We start from the raw sequence: 23056 nt of genomic DNA, 5'->3' as shown, positions 1-23056 counted from the left end.
GCTAATCAGCAGGAGAAAAAAACTTTTGTAGTGATAATCAGGATGGCCCATTTCCAACAGTTGACAAGAAGGTGTAAGTAACAGTGTGTGTGTGGGGGGGAAATAATCTGGGGAAACAGTTTTTACTTTGTATAATGACCCATTCACTCCCAGTCTTTATTCAAGCCTAATTTAATGGTGTCTAGTTTGCAAATTAATTCCAATTCTGCAGTTTATTGTTGGAGTTTGTGTTTGAAGTTTTTTTGTTGGAGTATTGCGACTTTGAGATCTGTAATTGAGTGACCCGGGGGGGTTGAAGTGTTCTCTGACTGGTTTTTGAATGTTATAATTCTTGACGTCTGATCTGTTTCCATTTATTCTTTTACATAGAGACTGACCAGTTTGGTCAATGCACCTGGCAGAGGAGCACTGCTGGCACATGATGGCATATATCACATTGGTAGATGTGCAGGTGAACGAGCCTCTGATAGTGTGGCTGATGTGATTAGGTGCTAATTTTAGTGTGCTAGCTTGATCAGACCTAAACCAAGAAGGTCTGTGTGAGCTGGGTATCACACCCCCAGCTCCAGATATAGACACAACTTCCACTACAGTTATTGGGAACACTGTGTATAAACCTCAGTCCACTTTGAAAATCTCATCTACACATAGAGATGTAGGTAGATATGGCATTATGACTGGCTGTTCCACTGCAATGGACCCAAGGCTGTACTTTACAAGAATTTGCCAGGAACCCATGTATATTATATAGATTTAACTAATTAAATTAAACAACCCCAAAGTGATGGCTTCAAGACACAGATTTACTTCTGAAACTTGCAGCTTGGACCCCCCCTCTCCCTTTAGATTTAACAGTTATATCAGAGGTCTAGTTTCAGATATAACAGCAAGGGGAAAAGTCATATTTCATGGCTACACAGTCACCAGTAGGAAATAAACCACAATAATACGGTTACAGAGAATGTGACATTTTTCACGTATTAGGAAAGTATCCCTGTCTCCAACTGGGAGATTATAAAATGCTCTTATGAAGCATGGCTGAAGAATCCTTAAACTGCATGAATAGCTCACTGACGTGCTGGTAAAAGCTTTATTTGGCACTGGCTGGCTAATGCAAGGATAGGAGACAGTCGCAGAGAACATATTTGAAACCCCTGAACTTGGGTGAAGTTTGGGATCCAGACTTTGCACCTGACACTTTCTCTGGCATACGCCAAACCAAAATCCTGGATCCAAATGCTATAGAAGTTCACATCCAAATCCGAACTTGCCTCTTGCTCTTTTAGTTGAGTTATATTGTATTCCTCTTACAGTCATTGGACGGTGGAATTTTAAAGGGCCAAGACTGTAATCAATAGCGTTGGTATCTTTAAACTTAAATGACTGTTTAGCCAAACACTTCATAATACTACCTCTCAACCATCTGTTCTATGAATGCCTTCACCAACCTGTGCTCTTGATTCTTCTCTCAGTAGTGCCAATGCAAAATTAGAATCATAGAATCATAGAATATCAGAGTTGGAAGGGACCTCAAGAGTCATCTAGTCCAACCCCCTGCTCAAAGCAGGACCAATTCCCAGCTAAATCATCCCAGCCAGGGCTTTGTCAAGCCGGGCCTTAAAAACCTCCAAGGAAGGAGACTCCACCACCTCCCTAGGTAACGCATTCCAGTGTTTCACCACCCTCCTAGTGAAATAGTTTTTCCTGATATCCAACCTGGACCTCCCCCACTGCAACTTGAGACCATTGCTTCTTGTTCTGTCATCTGCCACCACTGAGAACAGCCGAGCTCCATCCTCTTTGGAACCCCCCTTCAGGTAGTTGAAGGCTGCTATCAAATCCCCCCTCATTCTTCTCTTCTGGAGACTAAACAATCCCAGTTCTCTCAGCCTCTCCTCATAAGTCATGTGCTCCAGACCCCTAATCATTTTTGTTGCCCTCCGCTGGACTCTTTCCAATTTTTCCACATCCTTCTTGTAGTGTGGGGACCAAAACTGGACACAGTATTCCAGATGAGGCCTCACCAATGTCGAATAAAGGGGAACGATCACGTTCCTCGATCTGCTGGCAATGCCCCTACTTATACAGCCCAAAATGCCGTTAGCCTTCTTGGCAACAAGAGCACACTGTTGACTCATATCCAGCTTCATATCCACTGTGACCCCTAGGTCCTTTTCAGCAGAACTGCTACCTAGCCATTCGGTCCCTAGTCTGTAGCAGTGCATGGGATTCTTCCGTCCTAAGTGCAGGACTCTGCACTTGTCCTTGTTGAACCTCATCAGGTTTTTTTCTGCCCAATCCTCTAATTTGTCTAGGTCCCTCTGTATCCGATCCCTACCCTCTAGTGTATCTACCACGCCTCCTAGTTTAGTGTCATCTGCAAACTTGCTGAGAGTGCAGTCCACACCATCCTCCAGATCATTAATAAAGATATTAAACAAAACCGGCCCCAGGACCGACCCTTGGGGCACTCCACTTGAAACCGGCTGCCAACTAGACATGGAGCCATTGATCACTACCCGTTGAGCCCGATGATCTAGCCAGCTTTCTATCCACCTTACAGTCCATTCATCCAGCCCATACTTCTTTAACTTGGTGGCAAGAATACTGTGGGAGACAGTATCAAAAGCTTTGCTAAAGTCAAGAAATAACACATCCACTGCTTTCCCCTCATCCACAGAGCCAGTTATCTCATCATAGAAGGCAATTAGGTTAGTCAGGCACGACTTCCCCTTCGTGAATCCATGCTGACTGTTCCTGATCACTTTCCTCTCCTCTAAATGTTTCATAATTGATTCCTTGAGGACCTGCTCCATGATTTTTCCAGGGACTGAGGTGAGGCTGACTGGCCTGTAGTTCCCCGGATCCTCCTTCTTCCCTTTTTTAAAGATGGGCACTACATTAGCCTTTTTCCAGTCATCTGGGACCTCCCCCGATCGCCATGAGTTTTCAAAAATAATGGCTAATGGCTCTGCAATCTCACCCGCCAACTCCTTTAGCACCCTCGGATGCAGCGCATCCGGCCCCATGGACTTGTGCACGTCCAGTTTTTCTAAATAGTCCCGAACCACTTCTTTCTCCACAGAGGGTTGGTCACCTTCTCCCCATGCTGTACTGCCCAGTGCAGCAATCTGGGAGCTGACCTTGTGCGTGAAGACAGAGGCAAAAAAATCATTGAGTACATTAGCTTTTTCCACATCCTCGGTCACTAGGTTGCCTCCCTCATTCAGTAAGGGGCCCACACTTTCCTTGATTTTCTTCTTGTTGCTAACATACCTGAAGAAACCCTTCTTGTTACTCTTAACATCTCTTGCTAACTGCAACTCCAAGTGTGATTTGGCCTTCCTGATTTCACTCCTGCACGCCTGAGCAATATTTTTATACTCCTCCCTGGTCATTTGTCCAATCTTCCACTCCTTATAAGCCTTTTTTTTGCGTTTAAGATCAGCAAGGATTTCACTGTTTAGCCAAGCTGGTCGCCTGCCATATTTACTATTCTTTCTACACATCGGGATGGTTTGTTCCTGCAACCTCAATAAGGATTCTTTAAAATACAGCCAGCTCTCCTGGACCCCTTTGCCCTTCATGTTATTCTCCCAGGGGATCCTGCCCATCTGTTCCCTGAGGGAGTCAAAGTCTGCTTTTCTGAAGTCCAGGGTCCGTATTCTGCTGCTCTCCTTTCTTCCTTGTGTCAGGATCCTGAACTCGACCATCTCATGGTCACTGCCTCCCAGGTTCCCATCCACTTTTGCTTCCCCTACTAGTTCTTCCCTGTTTGTGAGCAGCAGGTCAAGAAAAGCTTTGCCCCTAGTTGGTTCCTCCAGCACTTGCACCAGGAAATTGTCCCCTACACTTTCCAAAAATTTCCTGGATTGCCTGTGCACCGCTGTATTGCTCTCCCAGCAGATATCAGGGTGATTAAAGTCTCCCATGAGAACCAGGGCCTGTGATCTAGCAACTTCTGCTAGTTGCCAGAAGAAAGCCTCGTCCACCTCATCCCCCTGGTCTGGTGGTCTATAGCAGACTCCAACCACGACATCACCCTTGTTGCTCACACTTCTCAACTTTATCCAGAGACTCTCAGGTTTTTCTGCAGTATCATACCGGAGCTCTGAGCAGTCATACTCCTCTCTTACATACAACGCAACTCCCCCACCTTTTCTGCCCTGCCTGTCCTTCCTGAACAGTTTATATCCATCCATGACCGTACTCCAGTCATGTGAGTTATCCCACCAAGTCTCTGTTATTCCAATCACATCATAGTTCCCTGACTGTGCCAGGACTTCCAGTTCTCCCTGCTTGTTTCCCAGGCTTCTTGCATTTGTGTATAGGCACTTAAGATAACTCAACGATCGTCCCTCTTTCTCAGCATGAGACAGGAGTCCTCCCCTGTTGCGCTCTCCTGCTTGTGCTTCCTCCCAGGATCCCATTTCCCCACTTACCTCAGGGCTTTGATCTCCTTCCCCCGGTGAACCTAGTTTAAAGCCCTCCTCACTAGGTTAGCCAGCCTGCTGGCGAAGATGCTCTTCCCTCTCTTCATTAGGTGGAGCCTAGCACTCCTTCTTCTTGGAACACCATCCCATGGTCGAAGAATCCAAAGCCTTCTCTCCGACACCACCTGCGTAGCCATTCGTTGACTTCCACGATTCGACGGTCTCTACCCCGGCCTTTTCCTTGCACAGGGAGGATGGACGAGAACACCACTTGCGCCTCAAACTCCTTTATCCTTCTTCCCAGAGCCACGTAGTCTGCAGTGATCCACTCAAGGTCATTCTTGGCAGTATCATTGGTGCCCACGTGGAGAAGCAGGAAGGGGTAGCGATCCGAGGGCTTGATGAGTCTCGGCAGTCTCTCCGTCACATCGTGTATCCTAGCTCTTGGCAAGCAGCAGACCTCTCGGTTTTCCCGGTCAGGGCGGCAGATAGATGACTCAGTCCCCCTGAGGAGGGAGTCCCCGACCACCACCACCCTCCTCCTCCTCTTGGGAGTGGTGGTCGTGGAACCCCCATCCCTAGGACAGTGCATCTTTTGCCTTCCAATCGGTGGAGTCTCCTTCTGCTCCCTTCCCTCAGATGGGCCATCTAGTCCACTCTCCGCATTAGCACCTGTAGAGAGAACATGGAAACGATTCCTCACCTGTATCTCCATTGCTGGTGCATGGACGCTCCTCTTTCTTCTTCTGGAGGTCACATGCTGCCAAACCTCCTCACAATCCTTCTGTCCCTGCTGCGCCTGCTCTGAATCTTCAGAACATTGTGGCCGTAGAAGCATCTCCTGACGTCTGTCCAGGAAATCTTCATTTTCCCTTATGCAACGCAGAGTTGATACTTGTTTCTCCAGCCCTCGAACCTTCTCCTCCAATATGGAGACCAGCTTGCACTTTGTGCAGACAAAGTCGCTTCTGTCCTGCGGAATAAAGACAAACATGGCACAACCTGTGCAGGTTACAACAGCTGATCGCTCACCTTCCATATCACCGTCCTCTTAAGAGCTTCCTCAACTGTTGCAGGAACTACTCGGAGAAACCTGCAGATGAAAGCCTCAGTGCGCTCTCCCCAAGCGAACTCCCAGGCAAACTCCCGCTGTTAGCCTCTGCTGTTCGCCGCTCAGCTGGTTCGCTGCTGACTGCCCTTATATATTACCCAATTACCCAATCTGAGAGGGAAGTTTGGCCTCAGCAGGATAAACATTGTAAAAAGTTTTACCCTTTTACTCTAACAGAGAATCTTTCATGAAATAGGATATTTCAAAATAAATAAACATCAGTAAACAGGCTGGAGGCCAGAAGGACATGTTTATATTTATTTGATTTTAATAAAAGATATGTTTTGAGTTAAATCCCTGGGTGAGCTCTCTAACATAGAAAATGCAGCACAAGAAAGTGGTGAATGAGTCTGTACATGAAAAATTTGCAAAACTTGGTGCTTTCAGTTCACAAGGAATCTTATACCCTCTTCTTTTTTTTTCTTTTTTTCTTTTTTCTCCCTACTTCAGATCAGTTCACATGGAACATAACAAAGAAACATCAGAATTGCCCGACTGGATCAGACCACTGGTCCATCTAGTCCAGTGTCCTGTCTCTGACAGTGGACAACATCAAATGTTCCTGAGAAGGATGCAATGAACACCTGAGTTGGTAGATGCAGGATCATCTTCCCCCCCTGTAATTTTCTCAGCCTAAGCCCTAGTAGTTAGACTGGTTTAACCCCTGAATCATGATTTTTTTCTCTCTTCCAAAAATTTTCTTTTAGATGTTATAACAGTGGAAATTCTTATTATCTATATGTGTCCAATCCCACTTAGAACCTTGCTAAGTCTTTGGCCTCAATATCCCATAGCAATGAGTTCCACAGTCTCATTACACATTGTGTGTAAATATATTTTCTTGATCAGTTTTTAATTTGCCACCTTTCAGTTTCATTGAATATCCCCTTGTTCTTATGAGACAGGGAGAACAGGGTTCCTGACCTACCTTCCCTAGACCATTAATATTTGATATGCTTTTATAGTATACCTTTGTATTTATCTCTTTTCTAATCCCTCTTCATGTAAGAGTTTTGCTAGTGTCCCTGATCGTTCTTGTCACCTTTCTCTGAACCTTCTGCAATACCCTTTTTTGATGTGAGGTTGTGACTGGTACTGCATACAGCATCCCAGGTGAGGGCCAACTTTTCATTTTTGTCCATATTTTTCTTTAATTCCCCCCCCCCATTTTTCCCACAAACCTAAATACTTTTTTAATGAAAATGGAAATTTCATAATTAATTAAAAACCTAGTTTTCATAGGAAGAATTAGTTTTCTTTCTCAAATAAACATAAGGGGTTTGATATTTTTGCATCTTGAAGTATAGCAAAAACCAGTATCTTCCCATTAATTCCAGGCAGACATTTCCTTAGGATTCCCTGCTATTTAAAGTGTTTCATTTGCTGCATGGTACAAGCAGAAACCTCATCAAAACTGTGAATTTCAGATAAGCTTTTATCAGACTCTTGCTGTAACCATCTCGGAAATGAGCTGTCATCAGCAAATTTAATCTGTCTCTGACTGCTTTAATTGTTAGCACCTTCCCTGCCAAATCCTTGACGTGGAAAGTTTTGTTAAGACTTTTAATTCAGTTAGAAGAGATTGCACTTTTTTCCTTTCATATTTACAACCGACACAGTTAAACCTGTAGAGAACCTTGATTGAATCCTTGAATTATGGAAACACAGCTGCATCTGTACTATTTTAATACTGGGGCTGGAATGTGCAGCTGTGAGAGCTTTGGGAAAGCCCTGCCTAAGAAATAAAACTCTTGGAGATATTTTATTTTTTATTTGGCATGGAAAGTGTGACTAAATAGAAAGGGATTATCTCTGATCATGTGTGTCCTAGAATTGTATTGGTTTTCTTCACATAATTGCAATAGGCCAGATCTTTATCCCAACCTTTGGAGCCTACAGAGGTGAGGGAAGATGGGCCTGTGGTTAGCACCACTGAACTAGGCTTCAGGAACACGGGATTCAATTTTTACCTTTGCTATAGGCATCCTGTGTGAGCTTGGCAAGTTACTTAGGGCTCGTTCCACAAAGGGATTTAGGCATTGCAATGCTCATGTAGCAGCTCATAGGCACCCTGCCAATTTGTGGAATCCATAGTCCCGAGTTAGGTGCCCAACCTGTCCATGCAATGCATGGGGAGAGTTCATCATCTCGCTAGCTTTGTGGATCTAGTCTTTAGTGCCTGATCTTACTCCACTGAAGTGAATGGGAGACTTACAATTCACTGTGATAGGGCAGGCTCAAGCCCTTAATCTCTCTACAATTTACCTTAATCTCCCATAAAATGAGGAACAGAGGGCGAGAGAGATTCCTTTCCTCCCAGGGGTGTTCCTTCCTCTTATAGCTGAGTGTGTAAACAGTGGCCAGCTTCCTCATATCTCTGTTTCTCAGACCCAATAGACTTATAGACAGCCCTTGGAGTTGTACCTGAGCCCGGCGTGTGTGCGTGTGTTAATTTGAGGACAACAAAGATAGGAATAAATAATTCATAGCCAACAAGTTATTTGCTGGATTGTGCCTCTTTGTATTCATTACTCAAAACTGTTGGGAAACTTCATTGTGATTCTCATGTTCCTACATTAAGATCTTGCAAACAGTTAATTGAAAATGTTATTTACCTGAACTTCACAAGCTGTGCTGCTTTGGTTAGTTATGCCAATCGTGTGATATTGTTTCTGTTCTCTGATTGCATGGTTTATAGAAGTAACTAATATTAGTTATGGCACCAACTTGAAGTTCCTTTCGCAAATATCTGGGCATCCAAGTTTAAAATGTGCCTTTACACTTATAGTAGTAAAGCTCAAATGCTTGAATATTCAAGGAAACTGTGCACAAAAGGGTAGTGGACACAGTCTAAGCAAAATTATCTTTCTGAATGAATATTGTGCAGAATCTTTTCCATGTTTGCTCATCTGTTATTTTTTTTTTTTTTCAAATAGGGGTTATGCCTAGAGCTGGTTTTAAAAAAAATGAAAAATTTCTTTTCAAAGAAACCAAGCTTTAAAGAAAAAATTGTGTTCCCATCTTTTATTTTATTTTTGAATTAAATCAAAATGAAAAATTTTGCTTCATCTTGAATGGAAAATTTCCCCTTTGTTTCAAATTTGAAAAAAAAAAAGTTCCAATTTAGAGAAGGAAACAAAATGACCATTTTCAATTTGAATTGATGTGAATTGGAAGTTTTTGATTCTGAATCATAATGGGGCTTTTTTGTTTTTGTTTTAACAATTCCAGGATTTTTTTTTTTCAATGGAATTAAAGCTTTTGTTTCATTGGAAAATTTTCACAGAAAATGCTTTTTGAAGGACTATCTTGCACCACTGAAATCAATGGGAATTTTCCTGTCAAGTCCAGTGGGGGGCTAACAACCTAACTAGTTTTAAGATGGAGCTTCATACTTTTATGAACAGGATTATGTGATGTGTCCAGTCCCTTGCTCTCACATGGAGTTCCAATTACCCTGGGGCACACTTCCAGGCCTGTGTCCTATTGGCTCATGGGTAGGTCCATAATGATAGAAATTGGATGGTGCAGAATTTCATGCCCAACAGAAACACAGTGATCTCTATAACTAGGACTTATTTCCCTTCTTTACTGATTGGAACCACGTGTCACCAAATGTTTGGATGCCTGGACTATAGCAGAATCTTTCAGTGTTTGCAATAGGGAATAAAAAAAATGAACAATCTTTATAAAAGATATGACTGTATCAACAAGTCACCATTTTATAAATATGGTCACATGCTACTTTGTTTCTGGGAACATAACAACATTGAGGCAAACAATTCAGGCAAACCAAGGCACTCTAGACTCAGCTGCGAAAGTGGAATAAAGTCCAGTACAAAACTTCATGAAATCACAGAAGCATCAACAGCTAATAAAGTCCCAAAGGAAGTCAAGTCCAACTAGCAGTTTTAGCAAATTCTGAAAATTCCCAGAATAGATAACTGGGAGTTATCAAAAGAATGATGGATGTTTATCTTGTATGAGAAGGTGGCAAGTAGGGAGTGGTGATGTCATTACAATTTATTATTTATATCTGTATATTTATGTTTGGAAGGATTAGATTTATTTGGAAGTGTCGGTTAATGTCAATTTCATTGTACACAAACAAACCAAAGACAAAAAGCTTCCATCAATAATGATCAAAATTTACAGATGGGCAAAGTAAGAAAACTGCTGCTTGAGAACTTCTTAGTTTCATTGTAAGGATATTTACTTTGTATATTTTGACATGTGATGTTGACAATTTGTGTTTTAACAGTTATAAAGCTTTAACTCTGAATCTCAGCATCTACTGTCATTAAATGTTCACAGTTGTGGGAGATTATAATTTAAATAAAAAATCTAAAAAATGCTTAAAATAACAATCAATATTATCTATCAAAATTAAAAAAAAATCTGCCAAGCCTACGTATATTAAAATAAATATTGACTGGAGACCTGGAGGTTGTACACACAGAGCTTTATTCAAAGCCCACAGAAGTCCACTGACTTCAGTAGGCTGTGGATCAGGCCCATAGCGCCTATTTCTGTTTCCTCCCTCCCCCGTTCCTTCTGTCATGTTTGTCACAGTATTTGTCTGTATTTGGGCTGTAAACTCTTTGGCTCTGACTCCGGATAAGGCAATCTCTTACTAGGTGTACACATCCCAGAACAATAGAGCCTGGGCGATTTGAAGCTCTCTCTTTCCTGGAATGGAAGAAGAGAGAATAACTAGTGAAAGCAGACAGAGCTTGACAAGAGAATGCACATGAAGGTTGGAGAAATTATTCTACCTTGTGACAGGGTCTATAAGGCCTTCTCTGCCTCCTGCTGGAGGTGTTGGCACTCCACCACCCCATCTCAAGGAAAACCCACTCAGGCTAGGCTACCAACAAGACACAGTCCTCCAAAGGCCTAGAAGGGCCAGGAGTAGTCATTGACCAATCAGGATCCATCAGACCAGTTAAGAAGGCTTGCCTGCTTCTGCTTAGGGACAGTGTGGGGTGAGACTAGGACAGAGAGGGAGCGCCTCAGTACAAACCCAGGGCCAGGTCAGGGGCGTGGCTTCAAGTGCTGCCACTACGGGCTTGCCTTTGAGGTTTGCTTGTTTAAAAATGCAGACAGAAAGATTCTGAGTTGGTTCTTTTTATTTAACTGTTTAGACATTGCCACCGAGCTTACAGCACAGGCTGCCCTGCTCTGAACAGGCTTCTGCAACTTGTAGAACAAGAAAGGGAGCCCCCACAGATCCACTCTAGGCCCTGCAGAGGGTGCCAGGGAACAGTCCCAGCTGTGACATACTATGTACACTGACTTGGACCCAATGAATGGTTGGTGTAGGAAAGCGAAATACCAGTGGACTCAATAGCCTGGGATGTTTAAATCTCGAGGGAGAGAGTGGGTGAGGAATGACAATGGGAGTGGGGCTATATTCTGGCCTATGCTAAGGTTCCTTTGCCTACACTGGCTGTAGAAAGGGGCTGTAGTAGCCTTACCATCCTGGAGTACCCCTTTTCTCACTGTTTTAGGTGGCCTCCTGAGGTTGAGACCTGTCCTGCCAGCCACATAAGTAGCCAGATAACCCCTCCACCCGTATAAAAGCCAGTAGAGAAACCTCCAAACAATCATCTGCCTCTTCTGGAAATTCCCTTCAGTCCATCTCTCCAACAAAAATAAAGTCTAAATCATAAATACCTCTTGACTCCTGCTGGGTTTGAGGTTTCAGCCTCTCTTCCTCTTCCCTCCAGCTCCCAATCCTTTCCTCAGAACATTAACTTGTGGGGTCACATCCCCCAAATCCTGTGCTTTCACAGGGATCCACCACAGGGGGTTTATCTGGGCTCTTACAGTTCTTCTTTTCCTTTACTCGGATCCTTATCCAGCCTCTCCTCCCACAAGAGGACTTCCACCCATTCTCTCCCCTGTGCTCCCTCCTTTCACTTCCCTGAACTTGTTCTTTTGAGTTCCTCCCTCAACCTGACCCCAAGAGTATCAGGTGAGGTGAATAGAGCTCTCAGACTCCCTTTAACCCTTTCTAGGCACGTGTGGATTTTCTACACCCCATCACAGGGGCCTTCATAGATGTCAAGGCCAGAAGTGACCATTGTGATCTTCTAGTCTGATCTCCTGCATAACACAGGCCATAGAACTTCCATGAATTAATTCCTGCTTTAAATCCAACAGCTGTGATTGAACTAGAGCATACTTTTTTTTTCTAAAACCAGCTGATCTTCATTTAAAGATTTCCAGCACAACCCTCTGTAAAATGTTTCAATGGTTAATTACCTCACTGTTAAAAATGCATACTTTATTTCTAGTCTGAATTTGTCTTTGGGCCTTAAAGGTACCCAAACCAGGTAGTGGAAGATTGCTCCAGTGTGAAACAGCATTCGTTCCCTCTTCACCCCTCTGCACCCCCCTCATACAGTGGAGAAAGGGAAAAGAGCTGATGTTCCTGCTGAAAGGAGAGGTCAGGAATCAAGCTCAGAACCAAGATACAGATTCTGATGCACACTCACAGGGAACCAGATCCCTAGCTGATGTAAATTGGTGTGGCCTCATTTAAGTAATTGATTTACATCAGCTGGGCCTCAATCTGGTAATAATACCATTTAACCACTGGACCAATGCCCTAAGGACACATTTTCTAGCTTCTAAGATGATATTGCAAACAAGGGAGAGTGAAAAGAAATAAACCTCATACGAGCAATTATTTGACAGGCATTTTTCAACAAAATATTAATCTAAGGATTTCAGCTCTCTATTTTTATAGACCTCCTGGCTGCCAATGACTTATTCACCATAACAAACAGTCCTTAGGGTCTTAATTCTATTCTTTTTTTTCTTGAGTCCCATCTTCTGGGAACATTTTTGCACTAGACAATGCAACTCAAAAGTTTTCATGTGTCTCCTTGACAGATGCAAACATTATTCCCATTGTGTCCTCACTGAATGAAAAATGGAAGGTGCAGAGCTGGCACAGGGAAGATTGACTGGATTCTAAATGAACGTTCTGATACTAATGTAAAACTAGAGGGAACAGAGACCAGTAATGAAGTGAAATGCAAGGTTAAGTATTGGAAACCAATTAGCTAGTTCATCAGTGACAACTCTTTGATGGCCTGAACTGCTTCCAGAAAGATAAGGGTATATTGTTTAAAAAAACAATTAAAGCTCAACTCAGATTCGCATACAATTATTTCAGTTTCACATGCAAATCCAATGGGACGGATACACTCAAAATACTAATATTATATATGTGCATCGCTATAGAGTGTGAGTCTCCTCTTGCTTGCACTACTGTAAATCAGGAGTAAATCCACTGATGTCCACAATGGAGTGTGAATGAAAGGATAATAAGGCCCTCTCTCGCTATCCTGATTAACATCTCACACTTTTTTACACCAGTGTGACTCCATTGATTTCAGTGGAGTTTCTCCTGTTTTACACTGGTGTAGATGAGTGGAGAATCAGGCCCAGAAACCATGTGATAGATTCTCTGCCTTGCTCTGTTCCTTTTGTGCTGTTCTGGCAGTTGAATGGGAGTAGAGACTGGCAGCAAGTCCCCTTCTGGGAATTCCTCCAGCATTGGGATGTCTCCAACAAGCATACAGCTGGTTGAGTTGGCTCCTCATGGCACCATCCCTGCAGCCCTCAGTGCAGGGGCCAGGGAAAGGAAGCGTTTTTTTGAAGTGGCACATGTTAGACTTGCTCTCAGCCGTGCACAGAGCTGGGGCTGTACAAAGTATCAGCTGGACATTTAAAGTTGGAGGCGGGAGCAGCCTGTATCCATGTCGTCATCCCTGCTTGATCCTGAGGATATTTGGACAGATATCCCAACAGGAGTTAATGCTGCCTCGGGCTAATGTGAATCCTGTTGACTAATTGGCTGAGGCAGAATTGTCTCCTGCAGAGGCCCTGCCATGGCTGATACTATGCAGCCGTGTGGTGCTCATCTCAACAGTTGCCTGTCTTCTGTTCTCTCTGAAGTCAATGGGAGTTGCACCTCTTTGTACCAGGCCTGAATTTCTTCTTGTGGAAGCCACATCCAAGACAATGTAATGTGATAACTAAATTATTATTTTTTTGTCGGGGGGGGGGGGGAGGAGATGGCCATGAGAATAGCACTGTCATGAAACACACAGGCATTAATTTATTCCGTAGAACAGAGGAGGTACAGGAGAGTCTAGTCGGGTTGGGATCTTTTTATTGTCACTATTGCCAGTCAAGATTCTGACACCCTAACTAACATTCATCTCTGTTTTCCAACACCAAGGTTGGATAGGGCTAAGGTTATGAGCAGTTCTTGTTCAATTTGTTGCTTTCTTGGCTTAAGTATCTGGAATACCAGGCACTTCAAATTTTAGTACCCCCTTTCTATTTGTTACCCATTGAGGGTACCCACTTAAACCACAAGAAGGCTGGAGGGGGGCTTTGGGTTTCTGGCCTTGTTGGGTCCCTGCTCTCTTTTAAGGTACCAGGAGGATAGTCCTACCAGTGTTTGGCCCACCAGCAAGTTCCCCCATTGCAACACCTAATTCACATTGCACAATGCATTACTGCTCAATAGTGCCACTGCAATCATATGATTGGAATGCTTGAGAAGTAAGATATTAAACGCTCTGCATGGCTTTAGAGTCATAGAGCCAGATTCCGATCTCAGTTCCACCAGTGTTAATCTGGATTACCTCCACTCAAGCCAGTTGGCACCAGTATAACCAAGATCACATTCTGGCCCTAAGGGCTAGATTGAGACCCACATGACACCCCAGCACAAGGGAGTAAGAAAACACTGCTACATAAGCCACCCGACCCTTAGATCCACATGTGCAGGAGTGAATGAGATCCACATCTCTTGCTTCCTTCCTAGAGCAGGTGAGTTGGTAGGGAATTGGGTAGCTTTGTCTCCATCTCTTAACCAGCTGGCCAGAGTAGATCAGCCACCACACAATGGGGCTGTAGTAATTTACTCCGGGCATAGGCCAGCAGTAAATTACTGCCCCTGGGAGCATGGGTATTTCTGAGGGCCTATCTACACTAAACATTTTTGCTGGTGCAAGTTGTTGGCATAAAGCTGCCACCATGGGCGGAGCCCCCCTTTGGGGAGGCTAGCCCCCCAGTTCCTCCCCTTCTACCCGAGGTGCCCCCCCAAGCCCTCCCCCCACAAGAAGCCCCTCCCCCTGCAGCCGGAGGAACCTCAGAGCCCCTCCCATCCGCGCCACACCTCCCTTCCTGAGACCCCAAGCTGCCCCGTGGGAAAAGTTTGTCTCTTCCCCAAGAACCTGAGCTTTTGATATGCGTTGTGCAGGTTCCGGGGCAGTTGAGGAGATTACTGGAGATTACTGCTGAATCCAGGAAGCTGAGTAATATATACTGCTTCCTCAGTCGCTCCGGAACCTGCATGACACATACCAATAAGCAAAAACTTCCCCTGCAAACCCCGCAACCGGTGGCTGCAGCAGCCACAGTTAGTATATTTCTTGTGCGTGTGCATACTTGGCTTCTTGCATCCACTCTGTGTCTACTCCACAGGAGTGCTTATGTCAATGCACACTGCTGTGCACTATGTGTAGGTATCCCAGGGTGCAACTCTCCACCATCCAGTGCACTGTCCTTTGGGAAGCTTTGTCAATCATGGTGGGGCAAAAACAAGTCATGCAGCAGTGATTGGAATTGCAGGGTCAAGTTCCCACCGTGCAACTTTCTCCACACCCATAATCATAAACTCACAGAAGATTGAGGTTGGAAGAGACTTCAGGAGGTCATCTAGTCCAACCCCCTGATCAAAGCAGGACCAACCCCAACTAAATCATCCCAGCCAGGGCTTTGTTAAGCCTGCCCTTGAAGATGAAGATTCCACCACCTCCCTAGGTAACCCATTCCAGTGCTTCACCACCCTCCTAGTGAAATAGTGTTTCCTAATATCCAACCTAATCCCCCCACACTGTAACTTGACACCATTACTCCTTGTTCTGTCATCTGCTACCACTGAGAACAGCTGAGCTCCATCCTCTTTGGAACCCCCCTTCAGGTAGTTGAAGGCTGCTCTCAAATCCCCCCTCATTCTTCTCTTCTGGAGACTAAATAAGCCCAGTTCCCTCAACCTCTCCTCATAAGTCTTGTGCCCCAGCCCCCTGATCATTTCCCTTGCCCTTTGCTGGACTCTCTCCAATTTCTCCACATCCTTTCTGTAGTGGAGGGCCCAAAACTGGATGCAGTACTCCAGATGTGGCCTCACTGGTGCTGAATAGAGGGGAATAATCACTTCCCTTGATCTACTGGCAATGCTCCTACTAATGCAGGCCAATATGCCATTAGCCTTCTTGGCAACAAGGGCACACTGTTGACTCATATCCAGCTTCTCGTCCACTGTAATCCCCAGGTTCTTTTCCGCAGAACTGCTGCTTAGCCAGTCAGTCCCCAGCCTGTAGCAGTGCATGGGATTCTTCTGTCCTAAGTGCAGGACTCTGCACTTGTCCTTGCTGAACCTCATCAGATTCCTTTTGGTCCAATCCTCCACTTTGTCTAGGTCACTCTTCATCCTATCCCTACCCTCCCATATATCTACCTCTCCCCACAGCTTAGTGTCATCTGTGAACTTGCTGAGGGTGCAGTTTATCCCATCATCCAGATCATTAATGAAGATGTTGAACAAAACCGGCTCCAGGACCAACCCCTGGGGCACTCCGCTTGAAATTGTGCTAACTAGACATTGAGCCATTGATCACTACCCATTGAGCCCGACAATCTATCTAGCTTTCTATCCACTCTATAGTCCATTCATCCAATCCATACTTTTTTAACTTGCTAGCAAAAATACCGTGGGAGACCGTATCAAAAGCTTTGCTAAAGTCAAGGTATATCGCATCCACTGCTTTCCCCATATCCACAGAGCCAGCTATCTCATCATAGAAGGCACTCAGGTTGGTCAGGCATGACTTGCCCTTGGTGAATCCATGTTGACTGTTCCTGATCAACTTCCTCTCCTTCAAGATCTTCAAAATTTGCATGTCCAGCTTTACGAAATAGTCCTTAACCTGTTCTTTCATCTCTATCCCATAATTTTCACACCTATTTTAAAAATCCCACAAACCCACATGGGACTTATCACTGTCCGCCATCTCTGACAGCAGCATGGAGTCTGCACAGCTCCGCACTACTGTCATAGCCTTGAAAGCACAGGACACATGGTCCTGCGGTATTTGCAGAGCCTCAACAGGCGCTTCAGGGAACATGATGATTTCCTGGATGTCAGATTGCTATGGGATATAGCAAGAACCAATTCAAGGTTGTTGGTGGTGTTAATGAAGCATTTGCAAACGGTGCAACATCGCTTCTGGGCCAAGAAGTTAGCACAGATTGGTGGGATCATATCGTAATGCAGGCTTGGGATGACTAGCAGTAGCCACAGAAATTTCGGATGCATAAGGTCACACTCCTGGATATGTGTGTCAACTCTCCTCAGACGTTTAGTGCAGGGACACCAGAATGGGAGCTATACTGACAGTGGAGAAGTGAGTGGTGATTGCATAGTGGAAACTTGCAATGCAGGATTGCACCTGGTCAGTGGGAAATCCTTTTTTTTGTTTTTGAGTCGGAAAATCCATTTTGGGGGCGATTGTTATACAAATGTGCAGGGCAAATAATCATCTCCTGCTATGCAGGATTGTGATGCTCGGCAACATGCATAACACCATGGGTGGATTTGCTTCAAAGGGCTTCTCAAATCGGGGTGGAGTATTAGACGTCACTTATATCCCTATATTGGCACCAGACCATCTCACCACAGAGTACATCAAAATAAAGGGCTATTTTTCTATGGTTATACAAGTGCTGGTGGATCACCGGGTATGGTTCCCCAACAATGTTGACCAGTCAGGAAAGGTGAATGATGCTCACATCTTTAAGAACACAGTACTGTTCATAAAGCTACGAGCAAGGAATTTGTTTCCCAATCGGTGGATTGCCATTGGCAATGTTGAAATGCCAATAGTGATCCTTGGGTACCCAGCCCGCCCATCACTCTCCTGCCTCATGAAACCATACACCAGCCACCTCAATAGCAACAAGGAAAGATTCAGTTACAGGCTGACCAGCTTCAGAAGGACAGTTGAATGGGCTTTTGGTTGATTGAAGAGATGCTCATTTTGTTTACTCACACAATTGGACTTCAGTGAGAAAAATATCCCCATGCTTAGGGCTGCCTCCTGTGTCCTTCATAATATCTCTAATGCAAAGAGGGGAAGTTTCTGCAAGGGTGGAGGCAGAGGTGGACGGATGCCTGCAGAGTTTGAACATCAAGACACCAGGTCTATCAGAAGAGCAATACAGATCAGAGAGGCTTTGAAAAAAAAAAAAAAACAGTTCAAGTGCAAATCACAGTAATACATTATAGTACAATGTATGCTACCTGGCCCTGAATTTTGTGGTCCTATTAGTAATTCTGTAGTTCTTCGTGCACATCTATGAATATAACACTGAGAAGTGAGAGGCGTGCAGGTTAAAGGGAAGTAGCAGCAGCAGTTGCTTGAAGGTTTCTACCGAGTGGTCAACAGGAAGCAGCAAAGGCCAGCGAGAAGCAGGGTTCAAATAGCTAGACAGCAAGACCTCCAGGCTGTGGAGGTCAAGACATTAGCCGCTCAGCCATCCTGGCCAGCAGCGAGGAGTAGCTTCTCCACTCCAGGAGAACACCCTCAAACATGATCCGTCCCTCTTACTCTGGACGATTCCACATCGCCCCAGACTCTGCAGCCACCATCTAGTGCATAAGGCAATGCCATAGGCTTGTAGCAGAGAGCTTTCACTTCTGTGAAATGTGAGAACCAAAAGGAGAAAGGGGATAGACCTAGAGCTCGCAGAGCAGCACACTGGTCTCAGTGAGATTCTGCGCCACACAGATAAGTGCCTACTGGACTGCAAGCCCAACACCTTCACTACTCGGACAGCCCGGGGCTCCCCAATGGCTCTCACAAGGAAACAGGAACACGGAGGGATGTCTCCAAGGATCCAGTTCTGTTTGAGCTGGCATCCATCCCCAGGCGATCCCGGCAGGTGCAGTTTCACAAATGTGGGTGGACTTGTCTTGGGCCCACTCCATGGCTCAGAGCATTGGTCTTGTAAACCAGTGGTCATGAGTTCAAATCAAACTGGAGCCTTGCTACTGGGGGAGGTTTGCAGACTCATTTTTCTTGTCCAGCAGTGGGTGGCTGGAGGGAGCTTCCCTTATAACGGCTGTAATGGGGCAATGGAATAAAAGCTAACTGTCTGGAGCTCCTAGGTAGGAAAGCAGCACCATACCAGAAGTGGGGATCGAACCCACGCAGACACACGTCTATTAGAACTTAAGCACAACACCTTAACTTCTCAGCCATTCTGGTGAGTGCTACAAGCCTTCCCTAGCAGAAGGACTTCTTGGGATGTCATCAATGAGCCCACTGCCTTGAGCGCATGACTATGGCAAGCGCAGAATCCCTTATGTAGGCAGGGAGCAGGTACTTTTTTTTGCCTGGCTCCATAGCTCAGGAGTTAGTGTCTGGTGTATGGTCTTGTAAAGCAGTGTTTATGAGTTCAAAGCTCATTGAGACCTGGACAGTAGTTTCTGGCAGGACCTGTTGTCCCCCAGCAGTGAGGTGCTTCCCCGTCCCTCAGTATTTATTAATTTTGAGGAGGGGCACAGCATGGCAGGGCACCAGAGGGCTTTGTTAAAGAGAAGCAGCAGCCTAAATTTTTGTACCAGTTGTTCAAAGGGTAGCAGCAGCAGCAGCAGCCTCCCAGAAGTGGGATTCAGACCCACGCAGGCTCACATCCATTGGAACTTGAGCCCAACACCTTAACCGCTCGGCCATTCTGGTGAGCAGGCGAGAGCAGCAAAAGCGCTACACCCACAGAAGTCTTGGATGTGCTACGGCGCTATGGCTTTGGATAACTACCCAGCTCTCTGCATCTCAACGGGGTTCTAAAAATACTACGCTTGCTTAGGAAGCTATCTCTCTGCATACGCTTGGCTAGCTGTGGAGTGCCCGGCCAGCAGCTTGTAGTCCAGGGGAGGTGAAACTGGACCCCCTCAGTCAGAATTTGGGAAAAATCTCCAAATCCAAAGCAAAGACGTAGAGTGCCGCTGGTCCAGTAGGGGAGGACACTCAGAACAGCGTTCCAGACTTGGGGGACTGCCTATGACCCAGTGGTTGGGAGGATGGAGTTCCGGGACCCATCCCCAAGGAAACAAATTAGCTTCCTTAGTCTCACTATGGAGCCTCACTTGATCTCCTGCAACTCGAATATTAAGCCTTCCACCATGGTTTCTCTTGGTGGGGGACAGCCTGGCTGGAAAGAATTGCAGCCTCCAGGTCAACCCATTGGGTGCAATGGACCCAGTTCTCCCAACCTCAACTCCGCGCTGAGGACACCTTTGCCACACACTGAGAGGCTGCCTGGGGCAGCGCTGTTGGGGAAAGGGAGAGAGTCTTGGGTCAAGTGTCCACTTTCCATATGTGGCAGTGAGGCGGCTGTTCTTCTCTGTACAAAACCTTGATCCACACCTAGGTCTCCTACAAAGGCTTTAGACCCAACTTCCCCACGAACACGGTACGCACGCCGGGTGCATGGTGGCTCCCTTCCGGCCACGCTCCGCTCCAAAAACGAAGGACTTTCTGCACCTGGCCCGGCCCTAGGCTGTGCAGCCCCCAGTCTTGCTCCATGGCAGTGGTCTTAGAAGGTGGGGGTCCTGAGGCAGGGGGCCTAGGAAAATCATACTCCTGATTGTCTTCTGTGCCAAAAAATTAAACTTTGCAGAATTATACAGAATTTTATTATATTGTGTGCAAAGTTTTTTTTATTTGTCAAATAAATGTGGAGGCTTCAGCAAGGCTTTGGGGAGCACAGGCCGCTGGTTGCACAGAGGTGGGAAATCACTGTGCAGCTCCTCCACACCCCGGACATGGACTCAGCGGTGAGACTCTACCCAACCCTTACAGCGCAAGGACTGGGCCTGCCCCAGAAACACTCCAGGGCCCTGCCCCTCTGTGTCAGGTGCACCAGGTATAGGGACGCAGCCTCAGCAAGGCAGGATCCAAGTGTACAGCGACCCATGTGGGGGTGGAGAGGGTTCTGTGTGGGGCAATCTGGGTGCGGGTGGCTCAGTGGGGGACCCGTGTGCGGGTGGTGGTGGGGATCTGGATGCCCAGATGCTTGTTGGGAGGGGTCCTGGGTGCAACGGCTTTGGGACTTTGCAGGGGGAACCAGGTGAATGTGCTTGGGGCTCAGCAGGCGAGCTCTGGATGTGAGGGGGGATATAGCTAAGCAGGGAGGTCTGGGTGTGAGGGTCTAGATGCTGGGGAAGTGGGGCTTAATGGGGTGGGAATCCAGACACAGCTGGTTGGGGCCAGTGGGGTCAGGATCCGGGTGCAGGTAGCTCATCGGGGTGGTCCAGGTACAGTGGGAGTGGGGACAGGGACAGCTCTAGGCCCCAAGGCACCAAGCACGTACCTGGGGTGGCAAGCCGCGCGGGGGCTGCCGGTCACCATGAGGGCGGCAGTCAGGCTGCCTTCAGTGGCATGCCTGCAGGATGTCCGCCGGTCCCGCAGCTTTAGCAGGAATTCGGCGGTAAGTACGCCGAAGGCCCGGGACCGGCAGAACTCCCAAAAGGCATGCCACCGAAGGCTGCCTCACTGCCGTGCTTGGGGCAGCAAAATACATACAGCCGCCCCTGAGTGGGGATCATTAGGGAGCTTCTGAGTGCGGGGTGGGGTGAGGATTGGTGGGAGGGTCTGGGCATGAGGGGCTCTGGATGCACAGGGGTTGGCTGGATGGGGGAGCAACTCCCTGTACAGGGATCAGTCCCCCTGCAGCTGAGGAGCGATGGGTGCAGGAAGTGGGGCGGGGTGGGGTGGTGGGGGAGGTGAGTTTGCAAAGCTTCCTGCAGCTGGGGGAGAAATCTGGGGGTGGGTCTGCCCAGGCCCCGGATGCCATGCAGGGGTCGAGGAAGTCCCGTCCTCCCCAGCCCAGCCAGGACTAGCAGCTGAGCCCAGCTCAGGGCAGCAGCCACCAATCGGGTCTTCCCCAGTCCCACCTCCTGCCCCACAGTGATTTACCTCTCTGCCAGCTGCCCTGGCCACCTGAAACATACTGTTGGGGAGGGTCGCATGACCGCTCTTCTGGCTTCCCTTTGCTTCCCCATCAGAAAGTCCTTTTTTCTGCAGGGAAGCAAAGAAATCTGCAGGGGGCTTAAATTCTGTGCATGTACAGCGGCTCAGAATTCTCCCAGGAGTAAAATCAGCAATTTCTGGGGTGAGATGTGCTCTTCCAGGAGTGATGGTGGTTTGCTTGATGTTGGGTTTGGTAAACCAGGGGTCATGTGTTCAAACCTCGCTGGAGCTTTGCTGCTAGGGGTAGGTTTGCAGACTCATTCACCTTGTCCAGCGGTGGGTGGCTGGAGGGAGCTTTCCTTATAGCAGCTGTGCCGTGGCAAAGGAATAAAATCCAGCTGTCTACAGCACCCAGGTAGGAGAGCAGTGTCTTACCAGAAGTGGGGATTGAACCCACGCAGACATATGTCTATGAGAACTTAAGTCCAACACTTTAACCACTCAGCCATTCTGGTGAGTACTATATAGTTTCCCCAGCAGAAGAATGACTTCTTGGGATGTTGTCAATGAGCATGACATGCATGACTAAGGCAGGTGCAGCATCACTTAGGTAGTCATGGGAGCAGAGGGCAGGCATCTTGTGGCCTGGCTCCATAATTCAGGGGTTAGCAAACTGCTCTTGTAAACATGTGTTCAAAGCTCACTGGGACTTGTACAGTGGATTCTGGCAGCACCTGTTATCCCCCCAGCAGTGAAGTGCTTGCTTTTCCTTAGGTATTTATTAATTGTTTTGAGGTGCATAGCAGGGCAGAGTGCTTTGTTAAAGAGAAGCAGCAGCCAGATTTTTTGTATCAATTGTTCAAAGGGCAGCAGCAGCAGCAGGGGTCCACCCGAAGTGGGATTCAGTCTCACGCCCATGGGAACTTGAGCCCAATGCCATTCTGGTGAGCAGGCAAGAGCAGCCCAACCGCTACACCCACACAAGTCTTCGGTGTGCTACAGCGCTCTGGCATTGCACAACTACCCATCTAACTGCGTCTCAACGGGGTTGAGAAAATGCTACACTTGCTTAGAAAGTTGTCTCTCTGCGTGTGCTTGGCTAGCTGCGGAGTGCCTGGCTGATGGTTTGGAGTCCAAGCGAGGTGAAATTGGCCCCCCTCGGTCAGACTTTGGGGGAAATCTCCAAATCCAAAGCAAAGACGTAGAGTGCCGCTGATCCTATTGAAGAGTGCTTCTGCTCCTGCTGCTCATAGCAGCGTTCCGGGCTTGGGGGATTACCTATGACCCAGAGGTTGGGAGGATGGACCCCACAGCCCCAAGGGCCACAGATTAGCCTCCAGAGGCCGACTATGGAGCCTCCCTTGGTCTTCCACGGCTCGACTATTAAGCCTTCCTCCGTGGCTTCTCTTGGCGGGGAGCAGCATCCCCAGTTGCATGTGATTTGGGAG

General features: G+C 46.6%; 1 non-coding gene across 1 annotated transcript; it reads right to left on the bottom strand.

Annotated features, from left to right (window-relative positions):
* Positions 1 to 22040: 22040 nt before the first annotated feature.
* TRNAL-UAA (transfer RNA leucine (anticodon UAA)) lies at positions 22041 to 22123 on the bottom strand. Its single transcript has one exon. It is a non-coding gene; the product is annotated as a tRNA-Leu (tRNA).
* Between the last annotated feature and the right edge of the window lie 933 nt (positions 22124 to 23056).

Source organism: Malaclemys terrapin, chromosome 6 (assembly GCF_027887155.1).
Source record: "Malaclemys terrapin pileata isolate rMalTer1 chromosome 6, rMalTer1.hap1, whole genome shotgun sequence".
Lineage (NCBI taxonomy): Eukaryota > Metazoa > Chordata > Testudines > Emydidae > Malaclemys > Malaclemys terrapin.
This window is presented reverse-complemented; position numbering and strand designations above follow the sequence as displayed.